The 21,518-nt window shown below is 49.6% G+C and overlaps 1 pseudogene; it reads right to left on the minus strand.

Moving 5' to 3' along the window:
• Window positions 1–469: 469 nt before the first annotated feature.
• LOC137760492 (developmental pluripotency-associated protein 2-like) lies at window positions 470–10,289 on the minus strand (annotated as a pseudogene).
• Between the last annotated feature and the right edge of the window lie 11,229 nt (window positions 10,290–21,518).

The raw sequence follows: 21,518 nt of genomic DNA on the forward strand, positions 1-21,518 counted from the left end.
CACCATCCAGGCGGCCCTGTGAAATAAGGAAGCATCCCAGGATGCCTGGAGAGTAGACATCCACTGTGTTTGGGGTTCGTTTGTTTGTTTCTATAAACATTTTTTTAATTGAGGTAAAATTGGTATATAACATTATGTTACAGATGTACGACATAGTAATTCGATATTTGTGTACACTACAAAATAATAGACCACAATAAGTCTAGTTACCATTATTACCATACAATTACGCCCCTTCGCCCATCTCACCCACCCCTCACCCCTTCCCCTCTGGTAACCTTTTATTTTGTATTAAGACATGGACCATCTATGTTCCTTTTTTCCTTTAACTTCCTTTATTTTTTATGGCCGTGCAGTGAAAGCACCGAGTCACAACCACTGGACCACCAGGGAATTCCCGACATGGACCATCTAAAAGCAATGATGTTGGTGTGTCCAAACCAGGTTTCTTCCTCTTCCCCACTGCAATTTATCTTTTCATAATTTTCTTATTCCTCTTAGCACATTCAGGGTATAACATATTATCTTCTAGGTCTGGGGATGGGAAAGCGCAGGCAGGTAACATAAAGAGAGAGATCACCCTCCGGCGAGTGTCATGCACCCAGGCCTGACCTGCATGGAACTGCAGGCGAACCCAACCTTCTGTGTCTGCCAAGAGCGGTCTGCCAGGGACCACACACCACTGGACAACTGAGGCTTGCGGCAGAAAGGACTCAACAGAGGTGGGAAGGGGCTGTGAATTCACAGCCTTAGGTTGAATGTTCTTGCAGCAATTCTTGACCATGCTGCCAGCATGGCTTCCTGAGCTGAAGTTATCACTCCAACCACAATAGGCCTTTCCTGCTCTCACTCGTCCTACTTTCCCGAACACTTGTTCTGTTGGTCACCATCTTGCGTTTCCTTGAACGTGACTGCAATCTGGACTCCTGTGATGATTGAGGAATATACTGATCTTTTTCAGGAGTCTCAGATAAACCCCTATTTTCTGGCCATCGGTACAGTTCCATAAGGCGTCCCAACTCACTTTATTAACTGGAGTCATCATGGTCGGCAAGGGTTAAGCTGGTTTACTACAACTAGATTTGGGGCAAGCCTTGAACTCTTCGTTTGTTTGAGGAGGATGAGCTTGATCATTTGTATTCAGTGGCTCCACATTGACTTCTTTTTTTATATTTTTATTTATTTATTTATTTATTTATTTTGGCTGTGCTGGGTCTTAGTTGTGGCACACGGGATCTTTGTTGTGGCATGCGGGATCATTTAGTTGCGGCACGCAGACTTCTCCTTAGTTGCGGCATGCACGCGGGATCTAGTTCCCTGACCAGGGATCGAACCCGGGCCCCCTGTATTGGGAGCAGGGAGTCTTACCCACTCGACCACCAGGGAAGTCCCTCCACGTTGACTTCTGAAGTTGAAGAAACACCTGGTTCCCTTTGACGGTCTTCAACAATTCCCTCATTAACTGGAATCAATGTAAGAGTCACATTTTCTTCATCTAATGCCTCTTCAAAGAAATTCTTCTTGTAATTTGGGTATGCCATTTTTCTGGGGTTTTTAAAAAAAATTTTATTGAGGTGGGATTCACATAACATAAAATTAACCACTTTAAAGTGAACAACTCAGTGGCATTTAGTACATTCACAGTGTTGTGCAAACACCACCTCTATTTGGTTCCAAAACATTTTTAACACACCAAAAGGAAACCCCCTGCCCTTTAAACCACCATCAGTCCTGTTCCCCCTCCTCCCAGCCCCTGGCAACCACCAATCTGTTTTCTGTCTCTGGATTTACCTATTCTGGACATTTCATATAAATGGAGTCATACAATATGAAACTAGACATCTGTTGTTTGTAGCTGCCCAGCACCCCATTTCCCCCTCTTCTGATCGTAGCACCCACATTTTACTTTGGGGAAGCCACCCCACCCCTCCCCTAAGTCCACTTGGCTGCCCATCCACGGCATACAGGGGCGGGCACATGACTCAAACCTGGCAAATCAGTCAGCGTGATTGGTTCAGGGATGGGCTTGTGACTCGATCCCCCCCAATGAGAGCAGCCACAGGACTTCTGGAGCAAGCGGCTTCCCTGCTTGGCTCACTGATCAGCAGAATGGGAGACTGCGGTTGCTGACAGCCACCTTTGTCATCATGGAAGGAGGGCCCACCTGGGAAAGAAACCCACCTGAAGGAAAGCAGAGACGAAGCACTTAATCCACGCAAAGCGCTCGTGTGTCCGAAGCAAAGAAAGCCAAACTGAGGGCGGGAGTTTGCAACAAAGCAAGGATTTTGTTGCAGGGCGCCAAGCAAGGGAATGGGAGACAAGTCTCAGATCCACTCCAACTTGGTCTCTGAGTTAGGGATTTCTAAAGGGGAAGAACAAAGGAGCTGGGGTTAATCATCTTAATCATCTGTGGTCTATGTGTCTTTGAACCCGTGGTCTGTGAACCCGGGGCATCTGTGTCAACATAATCTGTACAGGTCATCTTGACCTGGAAGATATCCCAGAACATCACATAAACTGTGATGCTTATTGGAAAGCGGTGACTCAAGGCACGTGACCGTCACTACTCCTTATTAACTAGGCAAACGTGTGATCAAACAGGTGTGGCCTAGGACAGAGAGGAATAAGAAGACCAAGAATAGAAACCCGGGTATTGGGCTTCCCTGGTGGCACAGCGGTTGAGAATCTGCCTGCCAATGCAGGGGACACGGGTTCGAGCCCTGGTCTGGGAAGATCCCACATGCCACGGAGCAACTGGGCCCGTGAGCCACGACTACTGAGCCTGCGCGTCTGGAGCCTGTGCCCCGCAACAAGAGGGGCCGCGACAGTGAGAGGCCCGCGCACCGCGATGAAGAGTGGCCCCCTGCTCGCCGCAACTAGAGAAAGCCCTTGCACAGAAACGAAGACCCAACACAGCCAAAAATTAATTAATTAATTAATTAATTAATTTAAAAAAAAAAGAAACCTGGGTATTATTTTAATTATAAATTAGTCATTATAATGACTAATAAATTTTAATTATAAATTATAATTATAAATTTTAAAATTTAAAATTATAAATTTTAATTATAAATTAGTCGGTTTCAGCGGGAGGCTGGTTCTTGTCCACATTGTCTGAGCACCTGGATCCAACTCTGCCTGAAGGTAGCGCTATCCTCAAAACATTTCACTTTTGAAAGTCGATCGCATCCTTTTGTGCTCAGGCTGATTGGAACTGGGTTTCTGTAATATGCAACTGAAGAGACCCAAACAATACACGTGGCATTTCACTCACCTGCCCTTGCATACTCCCATCCTTTACGAAATCAAATACAACTCCTTAGCAAGGAACACACAGTCTTCCTGATGCAGCCCTGTCTCCTTCCTCCTTCATCCCTTATAACCCCCCCTCCTCGTTTAATATGCCAGCCACACAGTTCATACACACACACACACACACACACACACACACACAAAATGCTTTTCGTGCCTTAGGGTCTCTGCTCTTTCTGTCTCCTCTGCCCAGAATGCTCTCATCACCCCCACCCGACTCCCAAACACTTACTCATCCCTTATCACTTGGTTCAGGCATTACCTCCTCCAAAAAGCCTTCCCTGACTCAGTGCCCCACCTCTCCTCCAGCAGAAAGCCTTGTCCCCCGGGCTCCACACAACCCTGCGTGTGATTCAGTCACAGATCTTGACCACACATTGTTGTTCATTATCTGCCTATGTCTGGTCTCCACCCCGCCCCCCCGCCAAAACAGGGATCCTCCAGGGCCAAGTGTGTGCCTGGCTCTGCCGACATTACAGTGCTTGGGTCACAGTGAGGCTGAACTGCTTTATTTTTTTTTTCCTTTATTTTTTTTTGGCTGCGTCCGGTCTTAGTTGCGGCGTGTGGGATCTCCGCTGAGGCGTGCGGGATCTTTCGATGCAGTGCGGGCTCTTCGTTGCCCCAAGGCACGTGGGATCTTAGTTCCCCGACCAGGATCGAACCCGCATCTCCTGCATTGGAAGGCGGATTCTTTACCACTGGACCACCAGGGAAGTCCCTGAACTGCTTTAAAAGAAAGCTTATTTCCCAAGTTTTTCCCAAAGATACAGAGTTTACATTTATGCAGCAGCCTTCAACCAGGCAAGCGTCAGCTCCGTTCTGTCCTGTATTAAGGATGCAATGTCTAAATAGAGACACAGACATAGAAAACAAATGTATGGATACCAAGGGGGAAGGGAGGGCACGGTGGGAGGAGTTGGGAGATTGTGATTGACACTATACACTATTAATACTATGTATAAAATAGAGAACTGATGGGAACATATCGTATAACACAGGGAACTCTACTTAATGCACTGTGGTGTCCTAAATGGGAGGGAACCCAAAAGAGAGGGGATATGCGTATATGTGTGGCTGATTCATTTTGCTGTGCAGTAGACGCTAACACAACATTGTAAAGCAACTATACTGCAATAAAAATTAATTAATAAAAAATAAAAATTCAGATTTTGAAAATCAAAAAAAAAAAAGGATGCAATGTCTAATATTTCAGTGATTGGTCTTTGTTTTGGCTGAGATTGGACTCTGGAGCCACACCACCCCCGCCCATGGCTGGGGGAAGGCGAGGATGGGGAGAGATGGGACCCGCTCACAGGGAGGCCTCTGACTCCTACTCTTGACGCCGGGGAGCACGGAGGTCTCTCCCCCAGCCTGGGATGACCCTGATCAGGCCCTTCGATGCCACCCAAAGCCTGTCTAAGGCTTTTCGTAGCGGCCACAATCATGTCTTTAAATGTGAGAGCCCGGAGGCTGTCAGAGGGGGTCATCTGTCGTCCCCCCTTCCTCACCGATGACTGATCTGCGGACCGGCCAAGGCAATCATGTCAGGCCTCTGCCTGCCTCTGGCTAGCTGGCTCCATGCACTTAAATGCAATGTCTGAGCCTCCGTGAGCAGAGAGGGGCGTCGGGAGGTGACAGTGGCGGGGTGGGGCTAGGAGCCTGCCAGGCACGCTTTTCCTTGTTTCTGGGTGTCCCAGAAGGGACCGCCCCTCTGGATGCCGCTTAAGGTGTGAACAGATGGGGTGGGGCTGAGCTGGGTACCGGAGACATGGGGAACTGGCTATCCTGAGTCAAAGGATGAAGACGCACAGATGCCTTTACCTCCATAATAGGCAACTTCAGCTGGTTCCCAGTGGTTTCCTTCCCCCTCCAGTGCCTCCAGCTACTTGTCAGGGAGTAAAAGTTGCCTCTCTGGACACTTCGCGCCTCCTGCAACTGCCGGTCTAACTTCCCTGGACCAACTGCACACCTGGGCCCTAGAATTCTAATGACCCGGCCCATCCTAGGACTAACTCAGGGAGAATGGGTCCCACTGTCCTGGCAGGTGTTGGGGAACCCACTGTTGGCTTCTCTCCTGGGGTCAGCAGGTCAGGACCGGGCGGATTGGAAGCCTCATCCTCTGAGAAGCCAAGCCACTCACCAGCCACCTGCCTGCACTTGAAGCACCTGCATGGCCCTCGTACTCCCCTCCAGGGTCACTCAGTGACCCTACAAGCTCCCAACCAGACCCAGGTGCCCCGGCGGACGAGTACGGGACCCAGCTGCCAGAGTCAAAGGTTGCTTCTTAAGGATTCATTTTTCCAGGAACAGTCTATTAATGTGGGAGAAGAGGGATGTTTCATTCACTTATTCATTTATTAAACCTTCATCCAGAGCCACTGTGAACCAGATGCTGTGCTAGATAGTGTGTGCGGCGCAGAGATTTAAGGCAGTGCCCACCCTGGACCCAATAACAATAATATGAGTTAAAAATAGCTAAGTGGGGCTTCCCTGGTGGCGCAGTGGTTAAGAATCCGCCTGCCAATGCAGGGGACATGGGTTCGAGCCCTGGTCCGGGAAGATCCCACATGCCGCGGAGCAACTAAGCCCGTGCGCCACATCTACTGAGCCTGTGCTCTAGAGCCCGTGAGCCACAACTACTGAGCCCGCGTGCCACAACTACTGAAACCCATGCGCCTAGGGCCTGTGCTCTGCAACAAGAGAAGCCACCGCAATGAGAAGCCCATGCACTGCAACGAAGAGTAGCCCCCGCTCGCCGCAACTAGAGAAAAGCCCTCGCGCAGCAATGAAGACCCAACGCAGCCAAAAATAAATAAATAAATAAAATTTAAAAAAAAAAAAAAATAGCTAAGTGCTCGGGAATTCCCTGGCAGTCCAGTGGTTAGGACTCTACAATTTCACTGCCAAGGGCCCGGGTTCAGTCTCTGGTAGGGGAACTAAGATCCCGTGAAACGTGAAGCATGCCACAAAAAAAAAATATTTGCTAAGTGCCAGAAGAGCACAGTGACCGAGCGCTCTGGGACCTGGGAGACAACGAGAGAGAGAGCCGGAGTCCCTCTGAGGCTCTCGCCCTCCCTGATTTACTTTATGTGACAAGAACTTACAGAGCCTTCGGTGCCAAGCGTTGTTCTAAGAACAAACACTAAGCCGTTTCATTCTCATAAGAGCTTTGTGGGGTCAGTATTATTATAACCATATTTTATGGAAGCTGGGGGGCACAGGGCACAGAGAGGTTGAGCTGCCCAAAGTCACACAGCTGCTAAGTGGCACAGTGCTGTTTGCACCCCAGCAGTCTGGCTCTGGTCTTGCTCTTAGCCAGCCCACCAGGATCTAAATGACTCTGAGGTCAGAGGTCAGCCGAGCCGAGGGCTCCACGCAGGGCTGCAGGGCTCTCAGGCTGGATAGCTCTGTCTCTGTCCACCAGCCACCAGGGGTGGACTCCGGGAGCCACATGGGTCCATGCCGTGCAGCAGCAGGAGGTGGCCTCCCGCCCCTCAGAACAAGGTTCTATACCCGCATTCAACTTGAATGGACTGTTTTTTGTTTTTTTTTTTTTAACATCTTTATTGAAGTATAATTGCCTTACAATGGTGTGTTAGCTTCTGCTTTATAACAAAGTGAATCAGTTATACATATACAATATGTTCCCATTTCTCTTCCCTCTTGCATCTCCCTCCCTCCCACCCTCCCCATCCCACCCCTCTAGGTGGTCACAAAGCACCGAGCTGATCTCCCTGTGCTATGCGGCTGCTTCCCACTAGTTATCTATTTTACATTTGGTAGTGTATATATGTCCATGACACTCTCTTACCCTGTCACATCTCACCCCACCCCCTCCCCATATCCTCAAGTCCATTCTCTAGGGAACACTCTTGCACTGTTGGTGGGAATGTAAATTGATACAGCCACTATGGAGAACAGTATGGAGGTTCCTTAAAAAACTACAAATAGAACTACCATACGACCCAGCAATCCCAATACTGGGCATATACCCTGAGAAAACCATAGGTCAAAAAGAGTCATGTACCAAAATGTTCATTGCAGCTCTATTTACAATAGCCAGGACATGGACTGTTTGTTTTTGAAGGAAAAGCGACACAATGAAACCCGACACAGGGTAAAGGGCCTCTCCTTCTACCAGTGAGAGGGGATGGGCTCCGAGAGGGAGCCCCAGGACCCGTGCGGTCCCTTCCGCCTGGACCGCTGACCACCACGTGAACGCCAGCCAGAGAGAATATTCCGAGGCCCCCGGCGGCCTCATCGCCTCTCCCAGGGGTTTGGGAGGGGACCCGGCTAGGAGCTTGCAGCCTCCCTCGTGAGCGCTGACTCTCTCCTGGGAAAATGGACAGGTGAAATTCTAGAAGCAGGAGTGGATCATGTTCCAAATGGTCTCTGCTCTCAGAAAGGGGCACCTTCTGGATTGGGACAGCCTCACCCGGATGGAAACTCCACCAGGGCCCGACTTCTGTCTTCTTCACCACGTCTGTCATCCCAAAGCCCCACAATCGTCCTGTAAAGGACAAGACAACCAGCTGTTTAAGCCCACAGGTCCCACCGCCCGGCTGAGACCATCACTCTGCCACGGCTGTTTTCCCTTGTTCAGTACATAAGGATGGGCTTGGCTTGTCCCAGTAGAACTTTATTTATGGACATTTATGACATTTGAACTTCATATTATCTTCACGTGTCATGAAATAGCATTCTTCTTTTGCTTTTTTTCCCTCCTAAGCGTTTAAAAAGGTGAAAACCACCGTTCGTCTTCAGGTTGTACGAAAACAGGTTGTAGCTGGATTTGGCCAACGACCCCTGACATGGTGGCCGCACAACCCTTGGGATCAAACCCAAGCCCGACGGTCCTCACACTCCGCCAGCCAGGGCCCCCCGGACCCCCCGGGCCCCATGTAACATCTGCGGTTCTCAGTTCACACCTCTCTTGTGGGTTCTTCTGGACCATTCTTCCTCCCTTTCCTGCGCTTGATTGTTTTTAAGGCCCAGTTCAAGCATCCCACTTCTGGGAAGCCTCTCTCAATACACAGTCGGGTTTAGATGCCCTTCTCTTTATCGCTTGAGCCCCAAAACTGGGTCCCGGTGTGGTTGATACCAAGTCTGAGGACAGCGGTTTGCTCCTTGGCCTCAGGCATCAGCCTGGAAGCTCCTAAGTGCAGAGCCTGGGCTTTCCATCCCCATCCCAGGGCCTCCACGGGGCTTGGAACGTAGTAGGTGCTCAATAAAGGCTTGTAGGAATAATTCAGCCTTCCTCTTCCCCCTCCCCTTCTCCTTCCCCCCTCCCCCTCCCCCTCCTCTGCCCCCATCCCCCTCCCCCTCCTCTCCTAGTCCCTAAGGTTGTTGGTCCCCAGGGCCCAGGCCTGGGCTCTTCTTTTCTCCATCCACACTCACACCTTCTGTGAGCTCACCCCACGTCGGGGCTTTAAGGCCATCAGCTTCCCACTCATATCTCCAGGTGGATATGGGGCAGGCATCTCGAGGCTTCCATGCCCCACACCTGCTCCTCTCACAGGCTTCCCCATCTCAGGTGCCATGCCCCCAAACCCTGGGGTCGCCCCTGAGCCCTCTCTTCCGGCCCCTCTCTCACAGCCCCTGTCTAATCCATCAGAAAATCCCATTGGCCAGACTCTCAAAATACATTCACCACCTTCACTGCTCCTGCTGGCCCCAGCCACTGGCCTCTCACCTGGATGGAGGCCGAAGCCTCTTAATTGGTCTCCTCTCTCCCTGGTCTCTGCTTGACCCCCCTTCACACAGCAGCCAGAGGGACCCTGTGACAGCATAAGCTGTCGAGCAAGTCACGTCTCTGCTCAGAGCCCTCCCGTGGCGCCCATCTCCATGGACGAGTACCTGATCTTAAGAGGGGTCTGTCTGCCAGGCACCACTGAAGCGCTTCACTCATTGCCCCTCAGGAGAGCCCTGAGGTAGGGCCTGAGAAACAAAGGCCCAGGGAGGTTAAGTAGCTTGCCCAAGGCCACACAGCTAGCCATGATAGAACTCAAATTCCTGACATTGGCCTTCGTGATCACACCCCACTCTCTGAGGTCAGCTCCTCCCCCCCAAAGGGAGCACCTTTGTCCCAGGTACCCTAGTCCCCTCCTTCTTTCTTTCTTTTAAATATTATTTTTGAATAAGTACTACATGTGTATAGCCTCGAATTTAAAGTGTATACAAGGGGGGAATTCCCTGGCGGTCCAGTGGTTAGGACTCGGCCCTTTCACTGCTGGGGCCCGGGTTCAATCCCTGGTCGGGGAACTAAGATCCCGCAAGCCATGTGGGGTGGCCAAAAACTAATAAATATATTTTTAAAAAATTTTAGGGCTTCCCTGGTGGCGCAGTGGTTGAGAATCTGCCTGCCAATGCAGGGGACAAGGGTTCGAGCCCTGGTCTGGGAAGATCCCACATGCCGCGGAGCAACTCAGCCCGTGCGCCACAACTACTGAGCCTGTGCGTCTGGAGCCTGTGCTCCGCAACAAGAGAGGCCACGATAGTGAGAGGCCCGCGCACCGCGATGAAGAGTGGCCCCGCTCGCCGCAACTAGAGAAAGCCCTCGCACAGAAACGAAGACCCAACACAACCAAAAATAAATAAATAAATTTAAAAAAAATTGTTAATGTACACAAGGGGAATAGAGTAAATCTCTCTCCAACCCCTGTCCACCCACAGCCCCCCACTTCTCCTCCCAGAGGCAGCCTTCTGGAGTTCAGTGAAGCGCTGCCCCGTAGGTGTCACGGGCATGGAGTCGTGCGCCGTGGTCTCTGCGTTATACGTGCAAAAGGTCTGGGAGTGCTGGCTGCCTCTGACCAAGTCACGTGCTCTTTGAGGGCCTCAATTTCCTCACCAGCAAATCGGGGGACCAGAGAAGATGATGCGAATACTTCTGCCGCTCTGAAGGTCAGCTTCAAGTAGTAACAATGATAAAGGAGGTAATAGGCATGAAAGTGCCTCGTCAGCCGGAAACGTTGAGACATCGTGACCCCGTGGGCAGAGGAGCCATGGAAATCAAAGAAACTGGCCTGGGAGCAAACAGCCCAGTGCGTGCTCGGCTCAGACCGGAGGCCAGAAGGGCATTGGTAGTTGACCCCGGTATTCCAGCAGCATCCCCTTCATCTGGTCCTTCATCCATCCTTCGCTCCCTGGGTGGATAAAGATGCTCTCCAGCCGGCTCATGCATCTGCTCCTCTTTGCTAAGCTCTCCTCTGAGCCTGTGTTCACAGGCCAGAGCCCCGGCCACCGCCCTGAAGACCTGGGCTGCAAACCTACACGGCATTTCCAAACTTGTGAAAGAGACAAGGGGCCTGGAGATGAAACATCTGAGTTGGGGAGGAGGTGGCCACTTCCAACAGAGCAGCTTCTAAGACTTTGATCTTGTCAAATATTAGCTGTATCGAGCCATGGAGCATGTCTACGGCCCTTGGGATGCTATTATTCTCCTAAACAGGCTCTTTGCCCAGAAATCATCTTGATCCACAGCCTATCACTTTCTTTTCATAATATCACACCCTTACTCCTACTTACATCCTCCCAGACTTTCCCAACCTCTCCTTCCATCTGGGACCCTTCACATCTGCCAGATGAGGCCGTGTCTCCCCAAAATCTGTGCTACGGCTGTCGTTTCATCTTTGCTCATAATCAGGCCCTCCAGCCTCTTCCTCACTTTTATTGCCTTTTCTCCTCAAAATTCCCTCCAGAGTCGCCGGTGAACTCTCCATGTGAAGACCCAAAAGAAAATTCTCCCAATGAGAAACATCCTCTTATCTCCAAGGGTGCTATTTTTGTGCAAGGACTTCTCATCAGCCTGATTGCAGACACGATTTTGGCTGGATCGAGCATATTTTGTGATACGCGTGGTATCACATGCTGTTATCTGAGCGTGGGTTTTCTCTCCACTCCCAGCCTGTTTTCCTGCTCTCCCTGGATCCTCTTTCTTTATCAAGCTGTAAGAGGAAACTGCTTTGTGTTACGATCTGTTTCTTTATCAAGCTGTAAGAGGAAACTGCTTTGTGTTACGATCTGTTTCTGCCTAAAGCACATTCAACCTGAGGAACAAAGCCGTGGGGCTCAGCAGGTAATCCTGGAGCCCTGGGCGCACGCCAGCTACCTCCGCTGGTCGCTCCAGCATCCCAGGGCCCCTGCAAATGTCCGTGGGGCACCTTCCACGTGGCAGGTAACGCCGGAGGGCTTGGCCACGTTATCTTATTTCCTCTGAAACAACCATCCTAGGAGGTTTCCATTATAGGGAGTGGACACTACGGTTGGACGGGTTAAGTAACAAACTTGGCCATACAGTCGGGAAGCAGCAGGACGGGGATTTGAACCCAAGGCCTTACCTTTCCTGTGGAACCCGTAATGCCTCAATGGTTGTGGCCGATCGGCCGGGACACCATGGGGCTGGTGCTTCTGGTAAAGAGAGACTTGTTCTCCAGACACTGCTCTACCTCCAACAGTAAACAGCCAATGCGCTTCTGGTCTCTGATCCAAGCTGAGCAAAAGATACTCCAATGACTGCACTCGTGCATCTACTTCCCCAAGAACTGCATCACACCGTCGGTCCTTACTGAGATGGGAATGCAGGAAAACTCCAGATGTGGGGCACAGAACTTTCCTGTACTTGAGCAATTGGTGTTTTGTCCTTCTAGGTAGGACTTAACATTTACCGCTTTAATATTGAATACATGAAACACGAATGTTCATAGCAGCACTATTCACAAAAGGTGGAAACCACCCACGTGTCCATAGACAGACGACTGGTTGAACGCAGGGTGGCACAGCCATGCAATGGAATGTCACTCGGCCATAAAAAGGAATGAAACTCTGGCACACGCCACAAACCGGGTGAACCTTGTAAACATGCTCAGTGAAAGAAATCAGACCCAAAGGGCCACATAGTCTATGATTCCATTTTATTTATGTCCAGAGGGAATTCCCTGGTGATCCAGTGGTTAGGACTCTGGGCTCCCATGGCAGGGGGCACAGGTCCAATCCCTGGTCGGGGAACTAAGATCCCGCAAGCCACGCGGCATGGTCAAAAAACTTTTTTTTTAAGTTCTTTTTTTCATTAAAAAAAAAAAAAGAAAAGAAATGTCCAGAATAGGTAAATCCATAAAGACAGAAAGCAGACAAGTGATTTCCAGGGGCTGGAGGGAAGAAGGAACCGGAAGTGGGTGCTTAATGGGTGGGGGGCGCCTTTTGGGGTGATGATAAAGGTCAGGAACTAAATAATGGTCATGGTTGCACAACATGGTGAATGTATGTAATGCCACTGAAGTATACACTTTAAGATGATTAAAATGGTAAATTTCATGTGATGTGTATTTTACCACAATAAACGAAAAGTAAATGGGGCTCCAGGCTGGCGTTGCAGAGCCCTCTTGGCTGACACAACAGCTCAATCATCCTTCACTGGGTAAAGTGGCTGGAAGGGAACATGATATGATCTTGTACTGCCCATTTGCCCATTCTGCCCTCCAAGATATGATGGAGGCCTTGGCGTTTTCCTTACAGCAACGAAGTGGAGTTAGCCTCGGGGGGTCTTGTCACTTGTAGACAGTATGATGTCCGAGATTTGCTTCAAAATAATACAGGATGGGGATGCGGATGAGTGAGTGGAGGTGTAGGCAAAACAAGACTGGCCATGAGTTGACCATTGCAGATGCTGGCTGACAGGTACGTAGAGATGCGTTGTAATATTCTGTCCACTTTTGTGTATGCTCACCATTTTTCATAATAAAAAAATGAAAATGGCACTTTTTAAGCTTTTGCAGAAATTTTTGAAAATATAGGAAAGTTTGAGGACTGCAGCAGTCATCTAGAACACCACCGCCTGGAGACCATCCCTGGTGGTGTCCTTGTTCCATCCCCTCCGGGTCTTTTCCACATGCACGTGCAAACCATGCTCTAAGTACTATGCTTTATCACTTTGGAAGCTTATCGTCAGGGGTACCTGGCTTTGGCTACCAAGTCACTGGCGTGCTGCGCTCAAAGTGATACCTGTAAGTGCTATGAAAAGCAGAGCAAGGAAAGGATTTTGGAAGTGCTCGGGGTGGAAGGATGGGGTGGGCTGCCTTTTTAAATAGAGTGGTCAGGGTGGGCCTCCTGGAGAAGGTGGCTTTTCTCAGGACTTGAGGCGAGACAGCTGGCCATGGGTTCATTTGGGGGTGTTCCCAACAGAGAGGTCAGCCGGAGCAAACACCCCAAGGCCAGCAAGTGCCTGGCCAATTGGAGGCACCACGAGAAGGGAGGGAGCAGGGACTAGGCCACGAGGTCAAAGAGATGAGGGGGTGTATTTGCTTTCTGATGCTGCTGTAGCAAATCATCACAAACTTAGTGGCTTAAAACATCAGTAATTTATTTTCCTGTGGTGTCCTGAGGTCAGAAGTCCAAAACAAGTCTTACGGGGCTAAAATCAAAGTGTGGGGCGGGTTGGTTCCCGCCGGAGGCTCCCGGGCAGTCTATTCCCGTATCGTCCAGCTTCCAGAGGCCGCCCGCATTCCCTGGCTCATGGCCCCTCCACTTCTGCCTCTGTGGTCACAGAGGCTTCTCCTCTTCTGGGGTCAAATCTCCCTCTGCTTCCCTCTTATAAGGACACTTGAAACCACACTTAGGGCCCACCCAGATAATTCAGGATGATCTCCTCCTCTCAAGAGCATTAACTTGATCACATCATCAAAAGACCCTTTTCCCATGTAAGGTGACATATTCACCGGTCCCAGGGGTTAGGACATAGCCATCTTTTGGGGTGCTGTTATTTGGCCCACACAAGGGGTCTGATCAAAGAGGGTCCTGTGAACCTTGTACCAACTTCAGCTTTTTCTCTGAGTGAAATGGGGGCCGCAGGAGGTTTTGAGCAGAAACATGATCCGATTTATGGTTAAAAGGATCAGTGTGGCTGCTGTGTTGAGAAGATTCTAGAAGGGCAAAAGGGAGACTCCTTAGGGGGTTATTACAGTCATCGGGTGAGAGAGGAAGCAGGGGAGGTGGTGAGAACAGTCAAATCCGGAACATCTTCTCATGTCATGTAGAACTGAAAGGATTTCCTGACAGGTTGGATGTTGAGTGTGGGAGAAAGAGCCAGGGATGACCCCGATGTCTTTGGCCTGGGCAACTGGAAGGATGGAGTGCAGATCACAGGGGTCAGGAGCCGGTTGGGTTGGGGAGGGCAGAAGTGGATCTGCAGAAGTTAGGTTTGAGCTTCCTGTTGGGCACCTCAGCCAGATGGAGAGGCAGGTGGATGGGGGAGTCTGGAGTCAGGGGACAGTTCGGGCTGGACTGATGGCTGGGAGGCACCTGGGAGTGACCAGAAGAGCAAGGGTCCGAGGGCTGGGTGTAGGGCACACCAGCATTGCCAGCTGGCAGAGGAGGAGCAGCCGTCAGAGAAGCAGGAGAAAACCAGGGGAGCGTCACCCGTGACACAAGAGCCATTTCAGGGGAGCGGTGAGGGCAACGGCAGCCCGGAGCCTGAGGCTGGGAACGTTCCCGATCTCGCTCTGCACCCCAGTTCTAGAAGGAGTCCTCAGACCTTCTGCCCACCTGGGTGAAAGACGGCCCGTCAGGTTCAGTCTTTTTTTTTTTTTCTCACCATTTTAACCATTCTAAAGTGTGTAACTCACTGGTTTTGAGCCTCTTCACAATGTTGTACCACCGTCACCACTATCTGACTCCAGAACATTTTCATCACCCCAAAAAGAAACCCCACCCCCACTGGCAGTCACTTCTAATCCCCCTCCCTGCAGCTCCAGGCAACCACTAATCTACTTTCTGTCTCTATGAGTTTGCTTATTCAGGTCATTTCCTATCAGTGGAATCATACAGTATGTGGCCTTTTGTGTCTGGCTTCCTTCACTGAGCATCATGTTTTCAAGGTTCACTCATGTATCAGTACTTCATTGCTTTTTATGGCTGAATAGTATTCAGTACGGCTGTGCTACATTTTATCTGTTCCTTTGTTGATAGACATTTGGGTTGTCTCCACTTTTTGGCTATTGTGGATAATGCTTCTATGAACATCTGTGTCCAAGTTTTTTGCACAGACCTTATGCTTTCAGTTCTCTTGGGTGTAAACCTAGTCTTGGAGTTGCTGGGTCTTGTGGTGACTTTAAGTTTTTGAGGAACTACCAGCTCATTTTCCACAGGGACCGCACCATTGTACAATCCCCCCACCGTGCATGAGGGCGGTCAGAGTCTTTCTGAACTGTAACGGTTCACCACCCTGCTCTAATTCCTTGTGTGTGCACACGTGTGTGTACGGGGTGGGTGTGATCCAGTGGACCCCAACCTCTTTAGACTCTAGTTTTAGAGAAGCCAGTTTTAACGACCAGTCTAGAGAGTATCATGGCAACCTGCAGCTTCCGTGTTCTGGACCAAGCTCGCTGAGGGAGGGGCAGGAAGCCCCTGGGGGGGGCCCCGTGATGCTCTCATTTCCAGGGTGGGAGAGAAAAAAGCCACCTCGCTCATCAAAACCACAAGGGAATGTCCAGCGTAGAGAAATCTACAGATGGAAAGTAGATTGGTGGTGACTTAGGGCTGGGGACAGGGGATGGGAAGATAGTTGGGGGATAACTAAACCATATATGGTTTGCTTTTAAAGTGATTTTAAAAAACTAACATTGTAGGAGGTGATAGTTTCACATATCTTTGAAATTACTAAAAATGACTGCATTGTACACTTTAAGTGGGCGATCTGTATGATATGTAAATTATATCCCCCAAAACAATTGTGTAAAAAAAACTCACAAGGGAGACTGAAGAAACTCTGGGACAGAAGCCAACGAAACAAAGTTCTCTGAAGAAAACAGCAGGAAAGCCCAGTTTTCGTCTACAAGTTTTCAGCAACATTCCTGCAATCTCGGCCCTCGCCTTGACTTCATGCACATCTCTTAGGTTTGTGCCCAAACTTTCCCCCACGGAGGAGTCAAATCTCAGCACATCTCAGAGGAGGTGGAGAAAAGAGCCAGGAGGACCTGTCCAGCCCCTCCGCTCTGGGTCAATTCACGTGGTCTCAGCCGCCCCCTGGTGGACACTGGGGACTGAGCCTTAGAAAGGGGCATATGGAGGGAGCTGGCGGCTGGACCAGTCTGAATAGCCTGGCATCCTCTTCCCAGCCCACAGGGGTACCTCTTGGTGTCTGAGTCCCTTTACACCCAAAGAAGGTCAGTCCTAGCCCTTGTGTGACCCTTTTTAAAAAATTTAACTCCTTTTTATTATGGGCGTTTATTATAGAGAATTGCAAACATTTTTTAAAATAAAGAAATAGTCTAACGAACCCATACCGCCACTCTGCTTCAACAATTACCAACACGTGGCCAGTCTCATCCTCATTTTGTCTTGACCTCTATCCACTCCCTCCAACTGTATTATTTTAAACCAAATCCCAGAGAGCATATTCCATCTGTAAATATTTCTGAATGCATGAAAGATAGACTCTTTTTAATCTCATCACAATACTATCACACCTAAAAAAAAAATCTTCAACATAATTAAATTAAATTAAATTAATTAATTAAATTAATTAAATTAATTAACTAGTCATAATTAAATATGACTAGTGTCATATTATCAATAGTCTCCTCAATGCCAAAAATATTCCTTTTTTTTTTTTTTTTTAAACAGACTGAATCAGGATCCACCAAGTTTGGTTGGTCTGACATTTAAATTTCTTTTAGATAAAAAGGTTATAGGCTCCCTGTTCATCTTGCATCTTACTTGTTGAAGAAAACTGCTCTTCTATTTTTTCCAGCTTTATTGAGGTATAATTGACAAAAAAATTATATACATTAAATGTACAACAAAAAGATTTGATATACGTACACATTGTGAAAAGATTACCATAATCAAGCTAATTAACACATCCATCACTTCACGTAGTTATTTGTGGGGGGGGGGGTGTTTGTGAGTAGTGGGTGGTGAGACCACTTAAGACCTACTGTCTCAGTGTTTTTCTATTTTAACACATAATTTAGATTTGCAAGTGGCCTGGGATTGCAGCCGTGTTCACAAACAGAGGGAATGGAGCCACATGCCGACCGTGTTTGTGGTTGGAGCTACAGTTTTATTTGCTTTTCTGTCCCAATTTTCCCAGCTCTCTGTGGCTCTATTACTTTTATCATGGAAAAACTATTTTTAAGACAGAAAATACACCTGAGACTCTGTCAGAGAAAAATGGCAAATACCACACAATTGATGTCTTTCAAATGACCAGAACCTAAAATTTGTCCAAAAGTCCTTCTGAGATTTCCGAGCCTGTGAAGGAGGCGGTGAGAAATACAAGGATCTCTGAGATCCTGAGTCCAGGTCTGGGCAGGTGAGGCCCCCGCTCGGTTCCCAGGTTGGCCCCAGTCTACACAGGGAGCCCTGGACCCCTCTCTCTTAGCTGCCCCTCTTCCCTGAGCTCGGAGGTCCTCCTCTGTTCTCCTTCCAGAACAGTCTGCCATCCTCCAGCCCTGGCGGCCCTGTCACACAGCCTGTTTGCTGGCAGCACTCTGATATCCAAGGCAACATCAGTGATTTTAAATACTGTGACCGATTCAGATGTCACTTTGGGCCAACTTGGCCCTTTGAAATTTAGATAAACATGGCTCAAATGCCCTGATTTCACAACCTGCTCAGGTCCAGACTAAAACCCCAAATGGACACACAGACACACAGTGTTCTCCCCTCCTCCCCCATGGTTCCCACTCTGCTCTCCCAGCAGTGGCGGCGGTTGCGGGGCCTCCATTCAGCTTCTGGTCAGCAGACCTGTGCCCTTTGCCAGTTTCCTCCAGAATCCAATCATACTTAGGATATCCTGGGATGGGTACCTTTACTAAGATACTAATGGCCATGTGGGTGGGGCTCCAGGGTTCCCTCATCAGAGGGCTCGGGGGTGGCTCTTTAGCTGGGCTAGAGCTGAGGGCACATTGACATGAAAGTTGTCATCAGCCAACTGAGGACAGCACCAGAAAATAATCCAGAAAGATATTATTAATAAATACTTTTCTGGGACTTCCCTGGTGGCGCAGTGGTTAAAAATCCGCCTGCCGATGCAGGGAACACGGGTTCGAGCCCTGGTCCGGGAAGATCCCATATGCCGCGGAACAACTAAGCCTGTGCACCACAACCACTGAGCCTGCGCTCTAGAGTCCGTGAGCCACAACTACTGAGCCTGCGCGCCACAACTACTGAAGCCTACGCACCTAGAGCCCGTGCTCCGCAACAAGAGAAGCCACTGCAATGAGAAGCTCGCGCACCGCAATGAAGAGCAGCCCCCGCTCACCGCAACTAGAGAAAGTCCATGCGCAGCAGCGAAGACCCAATGCAGCCAAAAATAAATAAATTTAATTTAAAAAATAATAACATTTTAAAAAATTTTAATAAATGTTTAAATAAATAAATAAATACTTTTCCTTACAAACACGTTACCTAATAGGGTTTTTTAAAGTGGAATCTAGAATTTTCCCCTAATGACCGATCAATTACTTCACCAGTACATTACCGTTTTCTCTTAATTTCTTCCTTTCATGAGTTAACCAGCAGTCCCATCAATTTGGGAATTTGAAACACATACTTTGCCAATTTTTTTATCCTTATTTGTGGTTGCTGGAGAAGATGGGAGTGGATAAATCCCCTCCAAGTGCTGGCACTCAGCGTCCCTCAAAAACCAGGTGGCAGGGCCCTTCCCTGGACTTCCTGCCCCTTGAGGGAGGGTCCCAAGGGAGGACCTGTCTGTATACCCAGCCCTAGCAGCCCGCCTTAGTGGGGTGGGCTGTCCAGGGCTGGTGTGGGCTTTCCAGAGGGGAAGGGGTTGTCTCCTTCCACCTCTGGGGATGTGTCCTGGGAGAGCCCAAGGGGCATGGGGTAGGGGGAGATAGAGGACCAGGGGTAGGGTCTCCATCCCAGGTAGATTTGGTTATGGGTGTGTGAAAGGGTTTAGAGCACAATCCTGCAAGCATCCACCAGTCCTGTCCTGGGGATGGCGACCACAGGACCCGAGAAGAGGAAGCTGGGAGAAAACTCAGCATGGCCACCTTTGGGGACCTTGATTAGTGTGTCATAAACCGCTGGCAAAGCAAGCTGCAGGCAGCTGCAGGGGCGAGTGTGGCCAAGAGACGGCCAGAGAGGCCGCTCTCGAAGCGGCCACCAGGGGGCGCAGCGGTGCCAGCAGGACCTCGGGGAACTGACAATTCCCTCCCGCCGGCTACCACTGCTGTCCAGCTGTCAACCCCGGGCCATCCACCCGTGTCACCTCGGTAATCTTCACCGACGCCCACGGGAGGTGCCATCGCCATGTTACAGACAGCCACAGACTTGGCAAGTTTCCCCGCTGAAAAGTGGTGAAGCAGGACTGGAGCCCAGACGCAGTCTGCCCACAGGTGGGAGACCCCCCCAGCCCTTGTTTTTTTTTGCTGCTGTTGCTGCTGTTGTTGGCTGCGGGGCATGTGGGATCTTAGTTCCCCGACCAGAGATCGAACCCGCGCCCCCTGCAGTAGACGCGCGGAGTGTTAACCACTGGACCGCCAGGGAAGTGCCCACCCAGCCCCTGTTTTACAGTCACCGTTGGCGCCTCAAGTGTCCCCTCCAAGGCTGATGAGGCCTGGGGAGATGAGGATGACCCGGGCAGGCCTGGATGTGGGACAACTGCGGTCCTTCGCCTCTCTAGACAGCCTCTCGTGGGGGCCCTTCTCCTGTGAGCCCCAGCTTTCCTTCCACTCCCAGCTCAGGGGCTGATGACCAGGGTGAGGGGTTTTTGGCTCAGTGAATAATTTTTTAATGGACTTTGTGTTTCAGAACAGGTTTAGGTTCACAGCAAAATTGAGGGGAAAGTTCAGAGATTTCCCATTTACCCCCTGCCCCCTCATACTCACAGCCTCCTCCACTACCACCATCCACCACCAAGTGGTACTGTGGCTACAGTCAATGAACCTACATTGACACATCATCACCCAAAGTTCATACTTGACTGTGCGGTTTATTCTTGGTGTTGTACATTCTATGGGTTTTGAGGAATGTATAAGGACAGGTATCCATCATTGGAGTGTCATACAGAGCAGTTTGACTGCCTAGAAATCCTCTGTGCTCCTCTGATTAATCCCTCTCTCCCCCCATCCCCTGGCAACCACTGATCCTTTACCATCTCCATAGTTTTGCCTTTTTCCAGAATGTCATGTATGTAGTTGGAATCATAAAGTATGTAGCCTTTTCAGATTGGCTTCTGTCACTTAGTAACATACATTTAAGTTTCCCATAGTCTTGGGACTTCCCTGGTGGCGCAGGGGTTAAGAATCCGTCTGCCAGTGCAGGGGACACAGGTTCAATCCCTGGTCAGGGAAGATCCCACATGCTGCGGAGCAACTAAGCCCGTGCACCACAACTGCTGAGCCCGTGTGCCACAACTACTGAAGCCCATGTGCCTAGAGCCCGTGCTCCGCAACAGGAGAAGCCACTGCAGTGAGAAGCCCCGTACACCGCAACGAAGAGTAGCCCCTGCTCGCCGCAACTAGAGAAAGCCCGCATGCAGCAACAAAGACCCAACGCAGCCAAAAATAAATTTTTAAAAATACATTTAAAAAGAGTATGATGTTAGCTGTAGTTTTTTTGTAGATTTTTTTATGAAGTTGAAGAAGTTCCCCTCTTCCTAGTTTGCTGAGAGTTTTAATCATGAATGAGTGTTGTATTTTGTCAAATGCTTTTTCTGCATCTATTGATATGATCATGTGGTTTTTCTTCTTTAGGCTGTTGATGTGATATATTACATTCACTGATATTTGAATGTAGAATCAACCTTACATACCTGGCATAAATCCCACTTGGTCATGGTGTTGAGTGAATAATTTTATGCACTATCCATGTGACAAGTTATGCATCCCAAGTGCTACCACACCCGCCCACCCCAACAAAGTTGACGCATGAGATTGCAATGCTCGTCCTGACTCATGCCTCTAATTTGGAGAACTCCCTCCTTCCCTCAGTTTCCAACTTTTTAGAGCAAGTAGATATGGCCAGGAGCCCACAATCCTGACATTTTCCTCCTCTCTCCTCTGCTCTCTCAGGGCTCTGCCCACTTGAACTGGAAGCCACCCCAAACCTTAGGCAACAGATCAGGGGCCTAGCAGGTCTGGATCGCCCTTCTGTTGACTCTACATCCCCTACATGGTGAAACACAGGCTCCGTGGCCGAGCCCCTAGGCCCACACAATGTCCCCAGCTGGCCTTTTCAGCCTTGCTTCC

This window comes from Eschrichtius robustus, chromosome 3, assembly GCF_028021215.1.
Source record: "Eschrichtius robustus isolate mEscRob2 chromosome 3, mEscRob2.pri, whole genome shotgun sequence".
Taxonomy (NCBI): Eukaryota; Metazoa; Chordata; class Mammalia; order Artiodactyla; family Eschrichtiidae; genus Eschrichtius; species Eschrichtius robustus.